The sequence below is a fragment of the Pseudophryne corroboree genome, chromosome 1 (assembly GCF_028390025.1).
Source record: "Pseudophryne corroboree isolate aPseCor3 chromosome 1, aPseCor3.hap2, whole genome shotgun sequence".
NCBI classification, from domain to species: Eukaryota; Metazoa; Chordata; class Amphibia; order Anura; family Myobatrachidae; genus Pseudophryne; species Pseudophryne corroboree.
This window is the reverse complement of record NC_086444.1, coordinates 609358800-609379579: the sequence shown is the minus strand read 5'-3', so window position 1 is coordinate 609379579 and position 20780 is coordinate 609358800. Positions and strand designations below refer to the sequence as shown.

At 46.5% G+C, this 20780-nt stretch overlaps 1 pseudogene; it reads right to left on the bottom strand.

Moving 5' to 3' along the window:
* Nucleotides 1-6252: 6252 nt before the first annotated feature.
* LOC134949749 (5S ribosomal RNA) lies at nucleotides 6253-6372 on the bottom strand (annotated as a pseudogene).
* Nucleotides 6373-20780: the final 14408 nt, after the last annotated feature.

The following is a 20780-nucleotide window of genomic DNA, read 5'->3' as shown; positions in this document are numbered from 1 at the left end:
AATATAAATACTATGCATTTAAACTAGTTTTCTCTCACGTCTTAAGGGATACTGGGATGGTAAGAGTTACCGTGGGGTATAGATGGCGTTCATTGGAGCCATGACACTTTAAAAATTCTTCAGTGTGCTGGCTCCTCCCCTCTATGCCCCTCTTGCAGACTCAGTTTAGAAAAATGTGCCCAAGGAGCCTGGTGCATTATCTGAAGCTCCAGAGAGTTTTCTTCAAAACTTTATTTTAGTTCACTATTTTCAGGCAGCACTGGCTGACACCAGTCTGCCTGCGTCATGGGACTTAGGGGGAAAATCGGACCAACCTCTTGAAGGGTCAATGGTCCGTATCCCCGCTGCCAGGACATAGCTCCTGAGGTGTTGTTTTGCCTTACCCCCACACACTCCAACAGCAGGCTACCACCCCTAACAGAGCTGAAGACACAAGGTCCGTTCGTCTGCCAGACTTGCCGCTGCTACGTTTAATGGCATGGCGGTTGAAAGGGAAATCTTAGCCCGAAAAGGACTTCCTGCCAAGGTTATCTCAACTATGGTCCAGACTAGGAAGGTGGTCATGTCTAAGCATTACCACCGCATCTGGAAGAAGTATGTCTCCTGGTGTGAGAGTCGACAGTACTCCACTGCAAAAAAAATTCTGGGCAGGTTATGGGCCTTTATTTAGGATCCATTAAGGGCCCTCATTCCGAGTTGTTCGCTCGCAAGCCGATTTTAGCAGCATTGCACACGCTAAGCCGCCGCCTACTGGGAGTGAATCTTAGCATAGTAAAATTGCGAACAAAAGATTCTCAAAATTGCGACTACACACCTCTTAGCAGTTTCAGAGTAGCTCCAGACTTACTCGGCATCTGCGATCAGTTCAGTGCTTGTCGTTCCTGGTTTGACGTCACAAACACACCCAGCGTTCGCCCAGACACTCCTCCGTTTCTCCAGCCACTCCCGTATTTTTCCCCAGAAACGGTAGCGTTTTTTCGCACACACCCATAAAACGGCCTGTTTCCGCCCAGAAACACCCACTTCCTGTTAATCACATTACGATCACCAGAATGAAGAAAAAACCGTGAGTAAAATTCCTAACTGCATAGCAAATTTACTTGGCGCAGTCGCAGTGCGAACATTGCGCATGCGCACTAAGCGGAAAATCGCTGCGATGCGAAGAAATTTACCGAGCGAACAGCTCGGAATGAGGGCCCAGGTTCATATCTCGGCCCTGTCTATTTTCTTCGAGAAACAGTTAGCTGTTCTCCCGGAAGTCCAGATGTTCCTGAAAGGTGTCCTTTGGATTCAGAAACCCTTTGTGCCTCGCACGGCACTGTGGGATCTCAAATTGGTCCTGACTTTTCTCCAATCTGAATGGTTTGAACCATTATACCGGGTGGACATAAAATACTTGACTTGGAAGACTGTCATGTTGTTGGCCTTGGTCTCAGCGAGGCGTGTCTCAGAATTTGGGTCCTTATCCTGTAAGAGCCCTTATCTGGTGTTTCACAAGGATAGAGCAGAGCTCAGGACTCGCCCGCAGTTTCTGCCTAAAGTTGTGTTGGCATTTCCCATCAACCAGCCGATTGTGGCTCCTGTGTTGTCTGACACATCAGGTTCCTCAAAATCTTTGGATGTTGTTTGGGCGTTGAAGGTGTATGTCAAGAGAACTGCTCATCACCGGAAATCTGATTCCTTGTTTGTTCTCTATGATGCTACGAAGATTGGCTGTCCTTCTTCGAAGCAGTCGATTGCTCATTGGATCCAAATGACTATCCAACAGGCTTACTCTTCGACACTCTTACCAGTGCCGAGTTCTGTTCAGGCCCACTCCACAAGGTTGATGGGTTCTTCCTGGGCAGCTGTCCGTGGTGTCTCGGTTTTGCAGTTATGCCGAGCTGTTACTTGGTCTGGTTCAAACACTATTGTAAAGTTTTACATGTTCGATACCTTGGCTACTGAGGACCTTCAGTTTGGTCGTTCCATTTTTACAGGGGTCTCAGCACTCTCCCACCGTTCTGGGAGCTTTGGGACATCTCCATGGTAACTCTTACCAGCCCAGTATCCCCTAGAACGTGAGAGAAAATAGGAATTTAATACCTACCAGTAATTCCTTTTCTCCTAGTCCATTGGGGATACTGGGCGTCAGCCTCTGTGCTTCGAATTTTCCTGTAAGAGTTGTTCTTGTGTGCTTACCGTTTGGGTCTGCTGTTGCTGTCCCTAGTTTTAAGTTGTGGATTGCGCTACTATCATCTTGTTATGTTGTGTGCTGGTTCGTGTCTCACCACTTTTTCTTATCTGTTTTCCTCCTCTCAAAGTATGTCCGTCTTCTCGGGCACAGTTTTCCTAGACTGAATCTGCAGGAGGGGCATAGCACACTGGAGACATGGCACACTTAAGAAGTGCCATGGCTCCAATAGACCCCATCTGTACCCCATGGTAACTCTTACCATCCCAGTATACCGTATGGACTAGGAGTAAAGGAATTACTGGTAGGTATTAAATTCCTATTTTCTCAAAAATTTAATTGTGTGAGTGTGATGAATACCCATTGTTTCAGTAATACGTTAAATTATCATCTTAAAGGTTAAAAGTTCTGAGCTCTTTTTTAATTTGCCGTTCTTCACTACACATGAGACATAACATGAATAGGGGTGTCATTGAGAACCGAACGCAGATGCTCATCTATGCAGCGGCTACATGTGACTGGTCTGCACACTGGCTGTAGTGCGCATGCGTGACTCTACACCTTGCGGCCACATCCTTCCAGGATGAGGCCGCAATGTGATCGCCAGCTTTTGCCATCGAGGGGCAGCATCGACATGGCGCTTATGCGACACCCCATAATACCCATTACACACCGTAATGCCTATTACAACTTATGCCACACACCAAATTCCCAAGTGCCGCCCATCCATGCAGCCTGGCAGCCCATTCACACCGCACAGCAACTCAGGTTGAAGCCGTACCCAGGATATTTCCCCTGTCACCTTTCAGACCGCACAGCAACCCGGGCTACAAGCTGGCGGTCTGAAAGGAGTATGACAGACAGGTCCCTCCTGAGACTAATATAACAATATGATAAAATGTTACTATATTGTCAGCACTGAATCTCTTAGCTGACTATTACCGTATTAATAAAACTTGTGATATTAGTCCGTGAGTGTCTCTTAATAGGAATACTTTCTTTTGTGTATGTTGTACAATTATGTAATATATTCCTGGGTGCACCTCCTCATAGTTAAAACAAGTATCAAATCCTAGTAATTAAATTTGGTAAGGACAATACAAATATCATTGTCTGTCAGGTCACCATTTTATTTTATTTTACTGTTGTTCAATCATCGCACCAGAGAGAGAATATGGTAAGTGGTTTACAGTGATCACTGGGCCTGCATATGTCTTATGAGGTTTGGTATGGATGATCGGCGGACGGGATGCCGGCTGTCAATATCCCGACAGTGGCATCCTGTCCGCCAGAATACAGGCAGCTCGCTGCGCTCGCCACAGGACCTATTCCCACTCTATTGGTGTCGTGGTTACCCACGAGTGGGAATAGCCCTGGGATTCCGTGCAGACAAAAATTGCTTTAATCCCGCCTCCAGAAATCCTGCGTTTGCCCCTGGAGCCACAACTGGTTTGTGAAGGGATAAGAACAAGAGGGTAGAAACGGTGTTCATGATCAGGTAATACTTTTTCTCTTACATCCTAGAGGATGCTGGGGTTCCATTTAGGACCATGAGGTATAGACGGGTCCCTTGGGAGCCATGGGCACTTTAAGAGTTTAATAGTGTGGGCTGGCTCCTCCCTCTATGCCCCTCCTACCAGACTCGGTTTAGAAAATGTGCCCGGTGGAGCCAGTCACAGCTAGGGGAGCTCCTAGGAGCTTTTCTATTTTTTTTTTAAAGAGTTATGTACAGGGAGGCTGCTAGCAATAGCGTCCCTGCTTCGTGGGACTTAGAGGGGGAGTAGGTTCACTTCCAACCCTTGAGGTTAATGGTTTTCTATCTCCGCTGACAGGCCACTGAGCTCCTGAGGGTGATGATCACAAGCTCCCAAGGCGAACGCTCACTCCCGCAGCACGGCCGCCACCCTCTAACAGAGCCAGAAAATAAGAGTGGTGAGTATGACGCCGGCTGGCGGGAATGGCGGCACAAGGGTGGGAGCGCAGCTTTGAGAGGCTGCACTCCGGAGGGCTCAGAGGTACAAATGTGCGGCGCTGTGAGGGGCGTCCTGGGCCAGTGCAATACCCTAAAAGCTGGTCACAAAGGCTATCAGGGACCTGTACTTCTGCTAGCTGCTTATTACCTCAGGCCAGTATAATACAAGAAGTGCGGGAAGACACGCCATTACAGCGGGCGGGGATTCTCTGTAGAGCGGATCCAGCTTCTCACCAGCGCCATTTTCTCCATGCAGCAGCATCAAGAACCCTGACAGGGAGCGCTGCCCTCCACATAACTCTAATATCCTCTGAGGTACCAGGGTTATAGAAAGGGGGGAGTGTATAATTATGCACTGTTTATCCTATTACAGGTTACTCAGTCAGCCCAGGCCGGTTGTCAAGATAATGGCCTCCGGTGGCGCTGTGTGGCCGACTCCTCATTCTGTGTGACTCTCTGAAGGTATTCTGGGTGGAAACTGTGCTGACATTTTCCTGTGTGTGTGTAAACAATTTACTATATTTAACCACTTGCCTAGAATGGTCGCATCAGATGCTCTATCTGACCTGGTCGTACAGGATGTGACCAGTCAGATAGAGAGGGTCTGCTGCACAAGGGTTTGCACTTCTGCATATCAAAAATACACTCCCCAGTGGGCAGTGACAATGCGTTTGCATGGCTGCTAAAAGTAGCCAGCGTGCAATCAACTCGGAATGACTCCCCTTGTCCTGAAATGCAGAATGTATATCTTCTCCTGGGGAGTCTATATCATGCTCAAAACTGTATTCATTCTCAGGCTTCGGTAGCAGTTCTCCTGGGGTGCCCTCCATAAGGTGTACTTTGATTTATATATTTTATATATATCCCATACTGGAAAGAAGCCACAGTTTTGGGTAGTCTGGGGAGTAAAATCCCACAGCTGTGCCTCTCACCTCAATAACATAACCTAACAAGCGTACACTTGCCCATATACAGCATGACATATGAGGGGCAACATATGTTTGAGGCCATTAGGGATGATGAATATTATTTATATATATATATATATATATATATATATATAGGCACTCGCTTTTCCAGCTCACAGTAAAAACAAAAAACAGCCAGCACTCACGGTTTTGATGAAAAAAGTGAAGAGGATTTACTCCATATCAGGATAGTAGGTGTACGAACAGGCACAGCCCAACAGCTGTTTCGACACAGGTAGGTCTTCCTCAGGGGCTATCAGAGCAGTGTGTGGCATGGGGATTTATGCATGAAATGGCGCCAAAACCAACAAAATCAAACCAGCCAATCGGCAGAGAGGGGGGCGGGACGAATCATGTATGCAGATCGCCCGGCTCCCCTGCTCCGTGGCTGAATTGCACAAGTAAAGAAAAGCCGGCGCCATCCCTAGCAACGGCTCAAGTGCGCTGTATGCAGGAAGGGGGATGCCAGCGCAAACACCACTGCGTCAGCACAGGGGACTGGGGCACAAAGAGTGAATGCATGCAAAAATGAATCAGAACATCGGAAAGGGAAAATAAAGTCTTTTAAGTCCGCTGCAACAGATTGAATAAATAAATACATGAAAGAAAAATATTTAAACCAAAGGGAAAAATAAATAAATGTATTGCGCTATAAGCCACTAATGTAAAAAGTCACCCATTAATATGGGATGTCCATGGTACACAATGATCTAAAGAACACTGCGGGCATAACATAGACCAAAGGGTCTAGATAAATGTGGCCCGCTCACGATTCCGGACAAAAATGCCAACATTGATAATGATACTCACTAGAAAATATTGATGACCACATGGGCAGCGCCCAACACAGCAATTACAGCGGAGGACAAAGGACAAACATAGAGAAAGCCAGAGGAGTGAAAAGATGTGACGGGACGCAAAGTGCATCCCTGTGAGCCGCACACCAAAGTATGTGCGAGGAAAAGTAGAAGTAACTAAATGTAATATATATAGATAAAACAGTTAAGAATATTAAAGAATATATAAGCAGGGTTGTGCCTAAGGGAGGAGGAATGAAGTGGTGGGCATGAGAAAATAAAGATGCGGGAGGAGAGCACTGGAAGCGTGGTGGTTTCAGGCCAAGCGTGGTATACAAATAGAAATTACAGCACCCAGTATTCCTAGGTTGTCTCCAGAGCTGGTACTGACTGGGCCCAACACTGCTTAGTTTCCAAGATCGGACGGGATTGGACGTCATCCAGTGTGGTGTGGCTGTAGAAAACATTAAGATACCCCAACATAGGCCCCATAGTCACCATCTGCAGCCAGGCAATAAACAGGACGATGCCTATAGTAGCAGAAGAATGCCCACAACCATGAGGAAAAAATGAGTGCACAACCCATATGGATAGTAATGAACACACGGCGGTGTCCGAGGAACAGAAAATATATCATACAGGACACACAAACAAGAGCAAAAAATTAATAAATCACTTCACAAAAAGCAACCCAATCGAAATTCCTCATTGAGACCATAAGGAGTCAGAGTCTGTAGTCTATGGATCCACTGTAGTTCTCTTTGGAGTAACAGCCTGTCTCGGTCCCCTCCGCGTTGGAGTGGTGGTATCTGGTCTATGATGCAGCATCTGAGTTGGTTAACTGTATGCTTTGCTTCTTTAAAGTGTCTAGCTACTGGTAAATTCACGAAGTCTCTCGCAGAATCAGTGGAAGAGAGACATTTTTTGATGGAGGAACGATGTTGACTGAGTCATTCCTTAAGCATTCTGCTAGTCTTCCCAACGTATAGACGATTGCATGGACATTTAAGCACATAGACCACAAACCGGCTGTTGCAATCCAGACACTGCTTGATTGAGTACTCCTTCTTGTCAGATGGATTGGTGAAGCGGTTGCCTAGTAACAGAAATGAACAATTGGAGCATCCCGTACATCTATATACCCCTGGTTTCTTTGTGAGCCAGTTGGATGTTCTGTTAGTTTTTCTTTGCGAAAAATCGGTCTTCACTAGAAGATCCTTCAGGTTAGGACCCCGTCTGTAGGCAAATCTGGGCAACAGAGAAAGTTCCTTAGTGAGCACCGGATCAGTAGCAATCAGGTGCCAATGTTCCCGGATCTTGTTGCGGATAAAGCCTGAGGCTGTGGTGAACATACTACTGAAGTTCAGTCTATCTCGTTCCATGTTAGCTGGATGAATTTTTTTGTGCAAAGCATCTTCTCTCTTGATCTGTCCGATCCTTAATAAAGCGTCATCAATTTCCTTCCTGGGATAGCCTCTGTCAAGAAAACGTTGACACATGGACCCTAGTGCAGCTGGAATGGCATTGGGGTCTGAGGTGATGCGAATCACCCTCAATAATTGTGAAAAAGGTAGTCCTCGTTTGAGCGGAGCTGGATGGAAGCTGGAATGTAACAGCAAAGTGTTCCTATCTGACTCCTTGCTGTAAATGTAAGTCAGAAGTTTATTGTCCTCCTTTATGATGGAAACATCCAAAAAATTGATGTGTGTTCTGCTGAAGGTTAAACTAAACCTGATTGATCCTGGAATTGAGTTCAATTCATCAATAAAGGCTAGTAAATTTTCTTTGCTGCCTTGCCAAAGGAAAAATAAATCGTCAATGTAACGAACATAAAAAGACAAAAATTGACCAAAACGCGGATTACCAGAAATGTGCACCAACTCGTAGGCCGCCATGAATATGTTGGAGTAAGAAGGCGCCATATTCGAACCCGTGGCGGTCCCCTGTTTCTGTAAATAAAAACAACTCTCAAAGAGAAAATAATTCTTATTAAGAATGACATCAATGAGCAGTAGCAAAAACGACACAGGTGGGCCAAAATATGCATCATTGTCCGTTAGGAGTTCTCTGCATGCTTCAATACCTTGTGAGTGTGGAATGTTTGTATAAAGACTTGAAACATCGAGGGTCACCATCAGGGTGTCACTGGTGATATTGCGTACTGAGTCAAGTTTCCTAAAAAAATCGGATGAATCTTCGATGAAGCTGGCTGTTCGTTTAACCAATGGCTGCAAATAAAAATCAACTAGTTGAGATAATGGCTGACAGAGGGACCCTCTGGCTGATATGATGGGTCGACCTGGAGGCTGGGAGAGTGTTAGGCGCCGGGGTCCGCTCGTCTGCGCGGCCCGGCGCCTAGCAACTAGGGACGCCGTGCGCGTACAGCCGCCGGCTCCCTAGCAACGCTAGACGCCGGGCGCGCTGAGCTGCACGGACCCTAGCAACGGGGACGCCACTGGCGGACCGCGTTCCCCGTTGCTGGGTCCTGTTTAAATTATAGGTGCACCTGTTTTCTGGCCGTGCAGCAAGGCAGCTGCTCGGCATTCATTCTAATCAGCTGTCAGCAGCTGATTGGAGGACTCATGTTTAAATACACTCTCAGGGCTTCTCACAGACGCCGGTAATAGCTTTCTGCATGCTGTCTTTGTTTGCTGAGAGTCTGTTTCCAGTCCTGCTGTATCCGGTCGTTCCAGTCCTCTGAAGTCCTGTACTCGGGAGTTGTCATCTCGTCCCTGGAGTCCTGACCGACCACCGTTTGACATCCAGTGGTGTTCGTGAGTCGCGGCTCTGCCGTGTGTAGCAGTTCGGCCGCTTTACCCTTTGTTATTTGTGTTTGGAGCATTTTGCGGAGGGTTCCGCTTCCACAGGTCCACTCTGGTATCCGGCGGTGCCGGGTAGGAGTATTGATAAGTGGATTTTGGTTGTCCTTTTCCCTGGCGGTTTTTCCGCACATACTTTAGGTTTGTTAGTTAGCTCGTAGCCCCTGGCCTGTTTGTTAGTTAGAGGTCCTCTTGTTATCATCCTGCCTCGGATTTCCCTTTGTCTCTCATTAAGACCGGGGGGCATCGAAGTTGGGCAGACATAATCCGCCCTTCAAACGCGGCTGCCAAGGGCTCAAGAAACCATAGTCTCGCAAGGGATTTCCGATAGCACGGGTGAGACAACAGAGTTAGGGCGCCAGGGGCTATTATTCTTTCCTGCTCCCGTTCCCAGCATTCCATTCCAGTGCTCCGGTCATAGTCATAAGATCTCCTCTGGCCAGGAGTGCTGGAATCATAACATTATTACCGGCCAATACCAAAACTTAAAATTAAACAGGGTTTAATTTTTTCTCATTCAGTTTTGTGAGACTTTATCGGCCTTATGAATCCAACAGGTTTAGGGCCAAATCCTGGTCAGCTCTTAGTCAGCCAGATTCAAGAACTTACTCAGATGGTGCAGGATCTTTCTCTTCGGGTGAAGTCGCAGGAAGATCTTTTGCGAGCTTCCCCGAGGGTAGTCCCTGAACCAAAGATGCATTTGCCATTCCTGAACTCATTCCTGTGGAATACCAAGAGTTTGCTGATGTGTTCTCCAAAGGCAATGCGGACATTCTGCCTCCCCATCGGTCTTATGATTGTGCTATTGAGTTAATTCCTGGTGCCGCATTGCCAAAGGGAAGATTATATGCTTTGTCCGGGCCAGAAACTGCGGCCATGAATGATTATATTAAGGAGAGCCTAGGGAAGGGATTTATTAGACCATCAAAATCTCCTTTAAGTGCAGGCTTCTTCTTTGTGGAGAAAAAGGATGGCTCGCTTAGACCTTGTATTGACTTTAGAGCCCTGAATAAGATCTCAGTTAAAAATACTTATCCTTTGCCGCTGATATCTGTACTCTTTGATCAGTTACGTTCGGCTGTGATTTTTTCTAAAATTGACCTTAGAGGAGCGTACAACCTCATCCGAATCAAATCTGGAGATGAGTGGAAGACGGCCTTCAGTACTCAATTAGGTCACTACAAGTACCTGGTGATGCCGTTCGGCTTGTCCAATGCTCCAGCAGTTTTTCAAGACCTCATTAACGATGTGCTCCGTGACTTCCTAGGGAAATTCGTGGTCGTTTACTTAGACGACATCCTGATTTATTCTGAATCAATGGAACAACATGTTGCCCAGGTGCGTCTGGTTCTTCAGAAGTTACGTGAGAATCATTTATTTGCCAAGCTGGAGAAGTGTGAGTTTCATGTCACGGAGGTATCTTTTTTAGGGTACATTATTTCCCCTCAGGGATTTTCCATGGAACCAAAGAAGCTCCAGGCCATCCTTAGTTGGGCGCAACCCACCAATTTAAAAGCAATTCAGCGCTTTTTAGGGTTTGCAAATTATTATAGGAGGTTCATTCATTCTTTTTCTGACCTGGTTGCCCCCATTGTAGCTCTGACAAAGAAAGGAGCGGATCCTACCAACTGGTCACGTGAAGCAGAGTTGTCCTTTCGGGCCTTGAAACAAGCCTTTGTCTCGGCTCCAGTCCTCAGACATCCCAATCCGGAACTGCCCTTTGTTGTGGAGGTTGATGCCTCGGAGGTTGGAGTGGGGGCTGTCCTTTCTCAAAAGGATCCGGAGTCTCTGGAGTTACATCCTTGTGCCTTTATGTCCAGGAAATTCTCCTCCGCTGAATCCAACTATGACGTTGGTAATCGGGAGTTACTGGTGATAAAGTGGGCTTTCGAGGAGTGGAGGCATTGGCTGGAGGGAGCAAAACATACTATTTCAGTATTGACTGACCATAAAAACCTGCAATACATTGAATCAGCTAAGCGGCTTAATGCCCGGCAGGCACGTTGGGCTTTATTTTTTACTCGTTTCAAATTTATAATCACTTTCAGGCCTGGTTCCAAGAATACCAAGGCTGATGCCCTGTCACGCAGCTTTCTTCCGGTTCACAATAACAGTCCTGTTACTCCCATACTTCCATCTTCGGTCATTTGGGCAGGCCTCACACAAGATTTATTTACCCAGTTAAAACAGCTGCAACACCAAACTCCTGGTAATACTCCTGCTGGTCGTCTTTACGTCCCTGAGTTTTTGAGAGCTACTGTTTTGACTGAATTCCATGATAACAAAGTTTCCGGGCATCCGGGAATCTCTAAGACTTTGGAGTTAGTCTCCCGCTCAGTATGGTGGCCTGGTCTTTCTAAAGACGTTAAGGAGTTTGTTTATTCATGTCAGGTTTGTGCACAGCATAAGGTTCCCCGTTCCTTGCCTATCGGGCAACTTATGCCCTTGAATGTCCCTCTCAGGCCATGGTCTCATATTTCCATGGATTTTGTGGTAGACCTTCCCCTTTCAGCCGGATTCCGAGTCATATGGGTGGTAGTGGACCGTTTTAGCAAGATGGCTCATTTCATTGCTCTTCCCCGACTGCCATCTGCCCAAGGGTTGGCAGTTTTGTTTCTCCGTCATATTTTCAGACTTCATGGGTTGCCTACTGATATTGTTTCTGATAGGGGTCCACAATTCATCGCACAATTCTGGAAGTGTTTTTGTGCTTCATTAAAGATGAAATTGTCGTTAACATCCGGTTACCACCCACAATCCAACGGGCAAACCGAGCGAGTTAACCAATCATTGAAACAGTATTTGCGTTTGTATTCAGCCAAACTCCAGAATGATTGGTCCGAGTTTCTTCCGTTGGCAGAGTTTGCTTACAATAATTCCTGTCATTCCTCCACTAAAGTGTCTCCATTCTTTTCAGTTTTTGGTTTTCACCCCAGAGCCAATTCTTTTTTTCATCATTCCTCAGTCTCCCCGCTAACCTTAACCTCCCATCTCAGAGCCATTTGGAAAAAAGTGCACCTTGCTCTCAGAAAAACGGCCTTTCGAGAGAAGAAATTTTCTGACAGGCTCCGACGTCCTTGCACTTTTACGGTGGGAGATAGGGTATGGTTGTTGACTCGTAACATCAGGCTTCGACAATCCTCGGCTAGATTGGGACCCAAATTTATTGGGCCATTTCTTATTATTAAAAGAGTCAACCCGGTTGCCTTCCGGTTACGTTTACTAAAATCTCTTAGGATTGGAAATACGTTTCATTGCTCCCTGTTGAAACTATACGTTTCTTCCAGTAGATTTCCTCGGAGGATCTCTCAGGGTAGATCTCCGGTGGATGTACAGGGACAACAGGAGTTCTTGGTGGAGAAGGTTCTCGATTCCAAATTGTCCCGGGGCCGGCTGTATTTTCTGGTTCACTGGAGAGGCTATGGTCCGGAGGAAAGATCTTGGGTCTTGGATAAGGATCTTCATGCCCTGAGGCTCAAGAGGGCATTTTTTCGGGAATTTCCTCGGAAACCTGGCTTTAGGGGTTCCTTGACCCCTCCTCAAGGGGGGGTACTGTTAGGCGCCGGGGTCCGCTCGTCTGCGCGGCTCGGCGCCTAGCAACTAGGGACGCCGTGCGCATACAGCCGCCGGCTCCCTAGGAACGCTAGACGCCGGGTGCGCTGAGCCGCACGGACCCTAGCAACGGGGACGCCACTGGCGGACCGCGTTCCCCGTTGCTGGGTCCTGTTTAAATTATAGGTGCACCTGTTTTCTGGCCGTGCAGCAAGGCAGCTGCACGGCATTCATTCTAATCAGCTGTCATTGGAGGACTCATGTTTAAATACACTCTCAGGGCTTCTCACAGACGCCGGTAATAGCTTCCTGCATGCTGTCTTTGTTTGCTGAGAGTCTGTTTCCAGTCCTGCTGTATCCGGTCATTCCAGTCCTCTGAAGTCCTGTACTCGGGAGTTGTCATCTCGTCCCTGGAGTCCTGACCGACCACCGCTTGACATCCAGTGGTGTTCGTGAGTCGCGGCTCTGCCGTGTGTAGCGGCTCGGCCGCTTTACCCTTTGTTATTTGTGTTTGGAGCATTTTGCGGAGGGTTCCGCTTCCACAGGTCCACTCTGGTATCCGGCGGTGCCGGGTAGGAGTATTAAATAAGTGGATTTTGGTTGTCCTTTTCCCTGGCGGTTTTTCCGCACATACTTTAGGTTTGTTAGTTAGCTCGTAGCCCCTGGCCTGTTTGTTAGTTAGAGGTCCTCTTGTTATCATCCTGCCTCGGATTTCCCTTTGTCTCTCATTAAGACCGGGGGGCATCGAAGTTCGGCAGACATAATCCGCCCTTCAAACGCGGCTGCCAAGGGCTCAAGAAACCATAGTCTCGCAAGGGATTTCCGATAGCACGGGTGAGACAACAGAGTTAGGGCGCCAGGGGCTATTATTCTTTCCTGCTCCCGTTCCCAGCATTCCATTCCAGTGCTCCGGTCATAGTCATAAGATCTCCTCTGGCCAGGAGTGCTGGAATCATAACAGAGAGAGATTTATGAATTTTAAGGAGAGTGTACAAAAAGGGTATCTTGGGGTGTGCCGTAGTCAAAAATTCTGCTGTCTTGTTGTTAATGTATCCATTATTGAGACCCACCTGTATGATGGAGTCAATCTCAGATTTGTAACATCCTGTGGGATCATGACCAAGTTTGTGGTAACATGTAGTGTCTGCCAATTGATTGTTGGCTTCCATAATGTAGTAATTATAATCCAATAACACAATGCCACCACCCTTGTCGGCGGCTCTGATGACTAATTTCGTGTCACTCCGAAGGGCCTCAATGGCCTTTCTCTCACCCATCGTGATATTATGATGGGAAAGCTTTTGTTTGGAAACAAAAGGTATGGTGTCTCTCTTGAGAATCCTCATAAAGGTCTGTATTGAAGGATTAACAGAAGGAGGATCGAAGGTGCTAGGTTTCTTCAGCGGGCAAGACTCAACTGTCGTAGCTGTAGGTTCAGAGTCAGTATTATTATTAGAAAAAAAGTCTCTGAGTCGCAATTGTCTGCCCAGTTTATACAGATCCATATTCCACTTGAATTCGTCCTGTGTTAAAGTAGGAATAAATGAGAGACCTTTGTTGAGTATGGAAAGTTCATCAGGGGTGAGGGAATGCTTAGAAAGATTAAATACCACTATTTCTAGTTGAATTTTGGTTGACGTCTTCTTTCTTTTTCTCCCACCTCGACGGGTGGGTATAAGGGGTTTTTTGGAGGTCGTCTGTTTCTAGCTGATCTAGAGAGAAAAGTGGTGTTGTGGCCAGAGGTAGAAGGAACATCAGAGTCACTAGCTGAGGTGTGTGATTGACTATCAATGTCAGTAAATGGTTGTTGAGTTCTTTTCCCACGTTGATATGCGGGTCTGAACCTTCTCGGCTCACTGCAAGAGTACCAGGGATAAACCCTGTTCTCTTTATAGTCTTATTTGACTTGCTTATATTTATTTTTCTTAAACTTAAGCAAATCTCCCTTAAATTTCTCAATATCCCTGTTAAGTTTGGATAAAAGATCGCATTCAGGAGTTTGGATGGCTTTATAGAGATCAGAGGTCTCAAGATCCAAGATGTCTTTCTTAATATTTTCTAAATCAGAACCTGCTTGTTCAATCACTAAAAGCATTAAGTCTAAAGAACATTTATTAAGTATGTTGCACCACTTAGTGCAGAAATCGTTGTTATATCTACCAAGCGTTGGCTGGTTGTGTAGCCTAAAGCCCCTCGGGATAAATTGTTCCTTATAATATTGTGACAGGGTAAGGCCATGGAGATGCAATTCAATCTCCCTTTTCTTTAACCTTAGCAAATCGCTTGTACATTCATCTGGACTATCCTGATGGAATGCCAGAGAATCAGTGTCAACAAATAGGATCCTTTCTGCATCCGCAGTGTCAAATTGTAATGTAGACGTGAGTTCCTTGTTTGTTGACATTTGAAAAGCCTACAGTGCTGTGCGAGGGCCAGTGTTGTTGAACTGGAAAGCCCCCTAGGCAACTGTATTGTACATAATGAACAAAAAACAACCCCAATCTAAAATTGGAGAAAAAATACTTGTCCGGAAAAAAGAGAGTACATATAAACTCTACAGGGAAGGTGTGTTTTTTGTGTGTGTTTTTATATATATATATATATATATATATATATATATATATAAAACTAAATGCCTTCCCACTGTGTAGGGCATTTAAGCTTCTTATTTTGTATATCCTGAGTACACCCAGAGATATTCTCCAAATCCCTAAAGAGTGTCTAAATTGTCAAGGGTTGTGTTACCTGTCCCTGGTACAACCTCCATAAAGGCTGATCACGGATTGAGTCTAATCTCTAATACACTGCTGCAGGTGTGACTCGGAGAACCACTATTGCGTAGATCTCTGGGGATATTGTAACGTGGTTGATTCAGCCTTGTTAAACGTGCACAGTGAAACGTGCACGTCAGCATTTCAGGGGCACGCCACACTCCTTATTTAATAATGCAAATGTTGTATATTGTATAAACACACCAATGTTTTGTTAATGGGCATCGGTACTGCTTTTAGTAAAGCTATTCAAGCCAGCAGTTTGTTCATAAGAGTCACCAAACCCAGCATGGGTCATTACAGTTAATCGTAGGGGAAATGACCTAGGTTAAAACCCACATAAGAAGCCATTACTTCAGTGATATCAATCTGCTGCTGACTTAATGCGTTGTTGTATGCTGTGCAAATAGATCCATATTTTGCTATTGAGCATCGGTATTGCTGCCACTACTAAAGCTAGTTTGAACCAGGATAGAAACAGCAATCCAGCACAGGTTACCATTGTCAATTGCAAGGGGAATTACCTAGGGTCAAACCCACACAAGAAATTACTACTGTGACGACATTTATCCGTAGCTAAGATCACTGTTTAGACTGACTTGCTGTATCGTTAGACAAACTATATCAAGTCATTACCTGAACACATTCCAGGTGTAATGATTAAACATTCTCTTACTATAGGTATATTAGTATGATGTGTGAATGTCAATCCTCCTATTATTCATCTACACAGTGCGGTGTCATTAACAAAAAGAGACACCTGTATGAGTATTAATTCTCAGTTGTTACACTATAGACTTAGCAATTTATCCTAGAAGGCACTATTGCAGCAATTGTTGTCTTTTCATGTTAAAATCATAAAGATTAAGAGAAATATTCTCTGTTACAGTTTACAGATAGTGCAGTTTGCAGTATCTATCTGAACATTTTTCCTAGTGATGAGCACCGGAAATTTTTCGGGTTTTGTGTTTTGGTTGTGGGTTCGGTTCCGCGGCCGTGTTTTGGGTTCGAACGCGTTTTGGCAAAACCTCACCGAATTTTTTTTGTCGGATTCGGGTGTGTTTTGGATTCGGGTGTTTTTTTCAAAAAACCCTAAAAAACAGCTTAAATCATAGAATTTGGGGGTCATTTTGATCCCAAAGTATTATTAACCTCAATAACCATAATTTCCACTCATTTTCAGTCTATTCTGAACACCTCACACCTCACAATATTATTTTTAGTCCTAAAATTTGCACCGAGGTCGCTGGATGACTAAGCTCAGCGACCCAAGTGGCCGACACAAACACCTGGCCCATCTAGGAGTGGCACTGCAGTGTCACGCAGGTTGGCCCTTCAAAAAAATACTCCCCAAACAGCACATGACGCAAAGAAAAAAAAGAGGCGCAATGAGGTAGCTGTGTGAGTAAGCTAAGCGACCCTAGTGGCCGACACAAACACCTGGCCCATCTAGGAGTGGCACTGCAGTGTCACGCAGGATGACCCTTCCAAAAAACACCCCCCAAACAGCACATGACGCAAAGAAAAAAAGAGGCGCAATGAGGTAGCTGTGTGACTAAGCTAAGCGACCCTAGTGGCCGACACAAACACCTGGCCCATCTAGGAGTGGCACTGCAGTGTCACGCTGGATGGCCCTTCAAAAAACTACTCCCCAAACAGCACATGACGCAAAGAAGAAAAAAAAGAGGCGCAATGAGGTAGCTGTGTGACTAAGATAAGCAACCCTAGTGGCCGACACAAACACCTGGCCCATCTAGGAGTGGCACTGCAGTGTCATGCAGGATGGCCCTTCCAAAAAACACCCCCCAAACAGCACATGACGCAAAGAAAAAAAGAGGCGCAATGAGGTAGCTGTGTGACTAAGATAAGCGACCCAAGTGGCCGACACAAACACCTGGCCCATCTAGGAGTGGCACTGCAGTGTCACGCAGGATGGCCCTTCCAAAAAACACCCCCCAAACAGCACTTGACGCAAAGAAAAAAAGAGGCACAATGAGGTAGCTGTGTGACTAAGATAAGCGACCCAAGTGGCCGACACAAACACCTGGCCCATCTAGGAGTGGCACTGCAGTGTCACGCAGGATGGCCCTTCCAAAAAACACCCCCCAAACAGCACATGACGCAAAGAAAAAAAGAGGCGCAATGAGGTAGCTGTGTGACTAAGATAAGCGACCCAAGTGGCCGACACAAACACCTGGCCCATCTAGGAGTGGCACTGCAGTGTCACGCAGGATGGCCCTTCCAAAAACTACTCCCCAAACAGCACATGATGCAAAGAAAAATGAAAGAAAAAAGAGGTGCAAGATGGAATTGTCCTTGGGCCCTCCCACCCACCCTTATGTTGTATAAACAGGACATGCACACTTTAACCAACCCATCATTTCAGTGACAGGGTCTGCCACACGACTGTGACTGAAATGATGGGTTGGTTTGGACCCCCACCAAAAAAGAAGCAATTAATCTCTCCTTGCACAAACTGGCTCTACAGAGGCAAGATGTCCACCTCATCATCATCCTCCGATATATCATTGTGTACATCCCCCTCCTCACAGATTATCAATTCGTCCCGACTGGAATCCACCATCTCAGCTCCCTGTGTACTTTGTGGAGGCAATTGCTGCTGGTGAATGTCTCCACGGAGGAATTGATTATAATTCATTTTAATGAACATCATCTTCTCCACATTTTCTGGATGTAACCTCGTACGCCGATTGCTGACAAGGTGAGCGGTGGCACTAAACACTCTTTCGGAGTACACACTTGTGGGAGGGCAACTTAGGTAGAATAAAGCCAGTTTGTGCAAGGGCCTCCAAATTGCCTCTTTTTCCTGCCAGTATAAGTACGGACTGTCTGACGTGCCTACTTGGATGCGGTCACTCATATAATCCTCCACCATTCTTTCAATGGGGAGAGAATCATATGCAGTGACAGTAGACGACATGTCCGTAATCATTGTCAGGTCCTTCAGTCCGGACCAGATGTCAGCATCAGCAGTCGCTCCAGACTGCCCTGCATCACCGCCAGCGGGTGGGCTCGGAATTCTGAGCCTTTTCCTCGCACCCCCAGTTGCAGAAGAATGTGAAGGAGATGTTGACAGGTCGCGTTCCGCTTGACTTGACAATTTTCTCACCAGCAGTTCTTTGAACCCCAGCAGACTTGTGTCTGCCGGAAAGAGAGATCCAAGGTAGGTTTTAAATCTAGGATCAAGCACGGTGGCCAAAATGTAGTGCTCTGATTTCAACAGATTGACCACCCGTGAATCCTTGTTAAGCGAATTAAGGGCTCCATCCACAAGTCCCACATGCCTAGCGGAATCGCTCTGTGTTAGCTCCTCCTTCAATGTCTCCAGCTTCTTCTGCAAAAGCCTGATGAGGGGAATGACCTGACTCAGGCTGGCAGTGTCTGAACTGACTTCACGTGTGGCAAGTTCAAAATGTTGCAGAACCTTGCACAACGTTGAAATCATTCTCCACTGCGCTTGAGACAGGTGCATTCCACCTCCTATATCGTGCTCAGTTGTATAGGCTTGAATGGCCTTTTGCTGCTCCTCCAACCTCTGAAGCATATAGAGGGTTGAATTCCACCTCGTTACCACTTCTTGCTTCAGATGATGGCAGGGCAGGTTCAGGCGTTTTTGGTGGTGCTCCAGTCTTCTGTACGTGGTGCCTGTACGCCGAAAGTGTCCCGCAATTCTTCTGGCCACCGACAGCATCTCTTGCACGCCCCTGTCGTTTTTTAAATAATTCTGCACCACCAAATTCAAGGTATGTGCAAAACATGGGACGTGCTGGAATTTGCCCAGATTTAATGCACACACAATATTGCTGGCGTTGTCCGATGCCACAAATCCACAGGAGAGTCCAATTGGGGTAAGCCATTCCGCGATGATCTTCCTCAGTTGCCGTAAGAGGTTTTCAGCTGTGTCCGTATTCTGGAAAGCGGTGATACAAAGCATAGCCTGCCTAGGAAAGAGTTGGCGTTTGCGAGATGCTGCTACTGGTGCCGCTGCTGCTGTTCTTGCGGCGGGAGTCAATACATCTACCCAGTGGGCTGTCACAGTCATATAGTCCTGAGCCTGCCCTGCTCCACTTGTCCACATGTCCGTGGTTAAGTGGACATTGGGTACAACTGCATTTTTTAGGACACTGGTGAGTCTTTTTCTGAGGTCTGTGTACATTTTCGGTATCGCCTGCCTAGAGAAATGGAACCTAGATGGTATTTGGTACCGGGGACACAGTACCTCCAACAAGTCTCTAGTTGGCTCTGCAGTAATGATGGATACCGGAACCACGTTTCTCACCGCCCAGGATGCCAAGGCCTCAGTTATCCGCTTTGCAGCAGGATGACTGCTGTGATATTTCATCTTCCTCGCAAAGGACTGTTGGACAGTCAATTGCTTGGTGGAAGTAGTAAAAGTGGTCTTACGACTTCCCCTCTGGGATGACCATCGACTCCCAGCAGCAACAACAGCAGCGCAAGCAGCAGTAAGCGTTACACGCAAGGATGCATCGGAGGAATGCCAGGCAGGAGAGGACTCGTCAGAATTGCCAGTGACATGGCCTGCAGGACTATTGGCATTCCTGGGGAAGGAGGAAATTGACACTGAGGGAGTTGGTGGGGTGGTTTGCGTGAGCTTGGTTACAAGAGGAAGGGATTTACTGGTCAGTGGACTGCTTCCGCTGTCGCCCAAAGTTTTTGAACTTGTCACTGACTTATGATGAATGCGCTGCAGGTGACGTATAAGGGAGGATGTTCCGAGGTGGTTAACGTCCTTACCCCTACTTATTACAGCTTGACAAAGGCAACACACAGCTTGACAAATGTTGTCCGCATTTCTGTTGAAATACTTCCACACCGAAGAGCTGATTTTTTTGGTATTTTCACCAGGCATGTCAATGGCCATATTCCTCCCACGGACAACAGGTGTCTCCCCGGGTGCCTGACTTAAACAAACCACCTCACCATCAGAATCCTCCTGGTCAATTTCCTCCCCAGCGCCAGCAACACCCATATCCTCCTTATCCTGGTGTACTTCAACACTGACATCTTCAATCTGACTATCAGGAACTGGACTGCGGGTGCTCCTTCCAGCACTTGCAGGGGGCGTGCAAATGGTGGAAGGCGCATGCTCTTCACGTCCAGTGTTGGGAAGGTCAGGCATCGTAAACGACACAATTGGACTCTCCTTGTGGATTTGTGATTTCGAAGAACGCACAGTTCTTTGCTGTGCTTTTGCCAGCTTGAGTCTTTTCATTTTTCTAGCGAGAGGCTGAGTGCTTCCATCCTCATGTGAAGCTGAACCACTAGCCATGAACATAGGCCAGGGCCTCAGCCGTTCCTTGCCACTCTGTGTGGTAAATGGCATATTGGCAAGTTTACGCTTCTCCTCCGACAATTTTATTTTAGATTTTTGAGTCCCTTTTTTACTGATATTTGGTGTTTTGGATTTTACATGCTCTGTACTATGACATTGGGCATCGGCCTTGGCAGACGACGTTGATGGCATTTCATCGTCTCGGCCATGACTAGTGGCAGCAGCTTCAGCATGAGGTGGAAGTCGATCTTGATCTTTCCCTATTTTTGGAACCTCAACATTTTTGTTCTCCATATTTTAATAGGCACAACTAAAAGGCACCTCAGGTAAACAATGGAGATGGATGGATACTAGTATACTTATGGATGACGAGCGACTGCCGACACAGAGGTAGCTACAGCCGTGGACTACCGT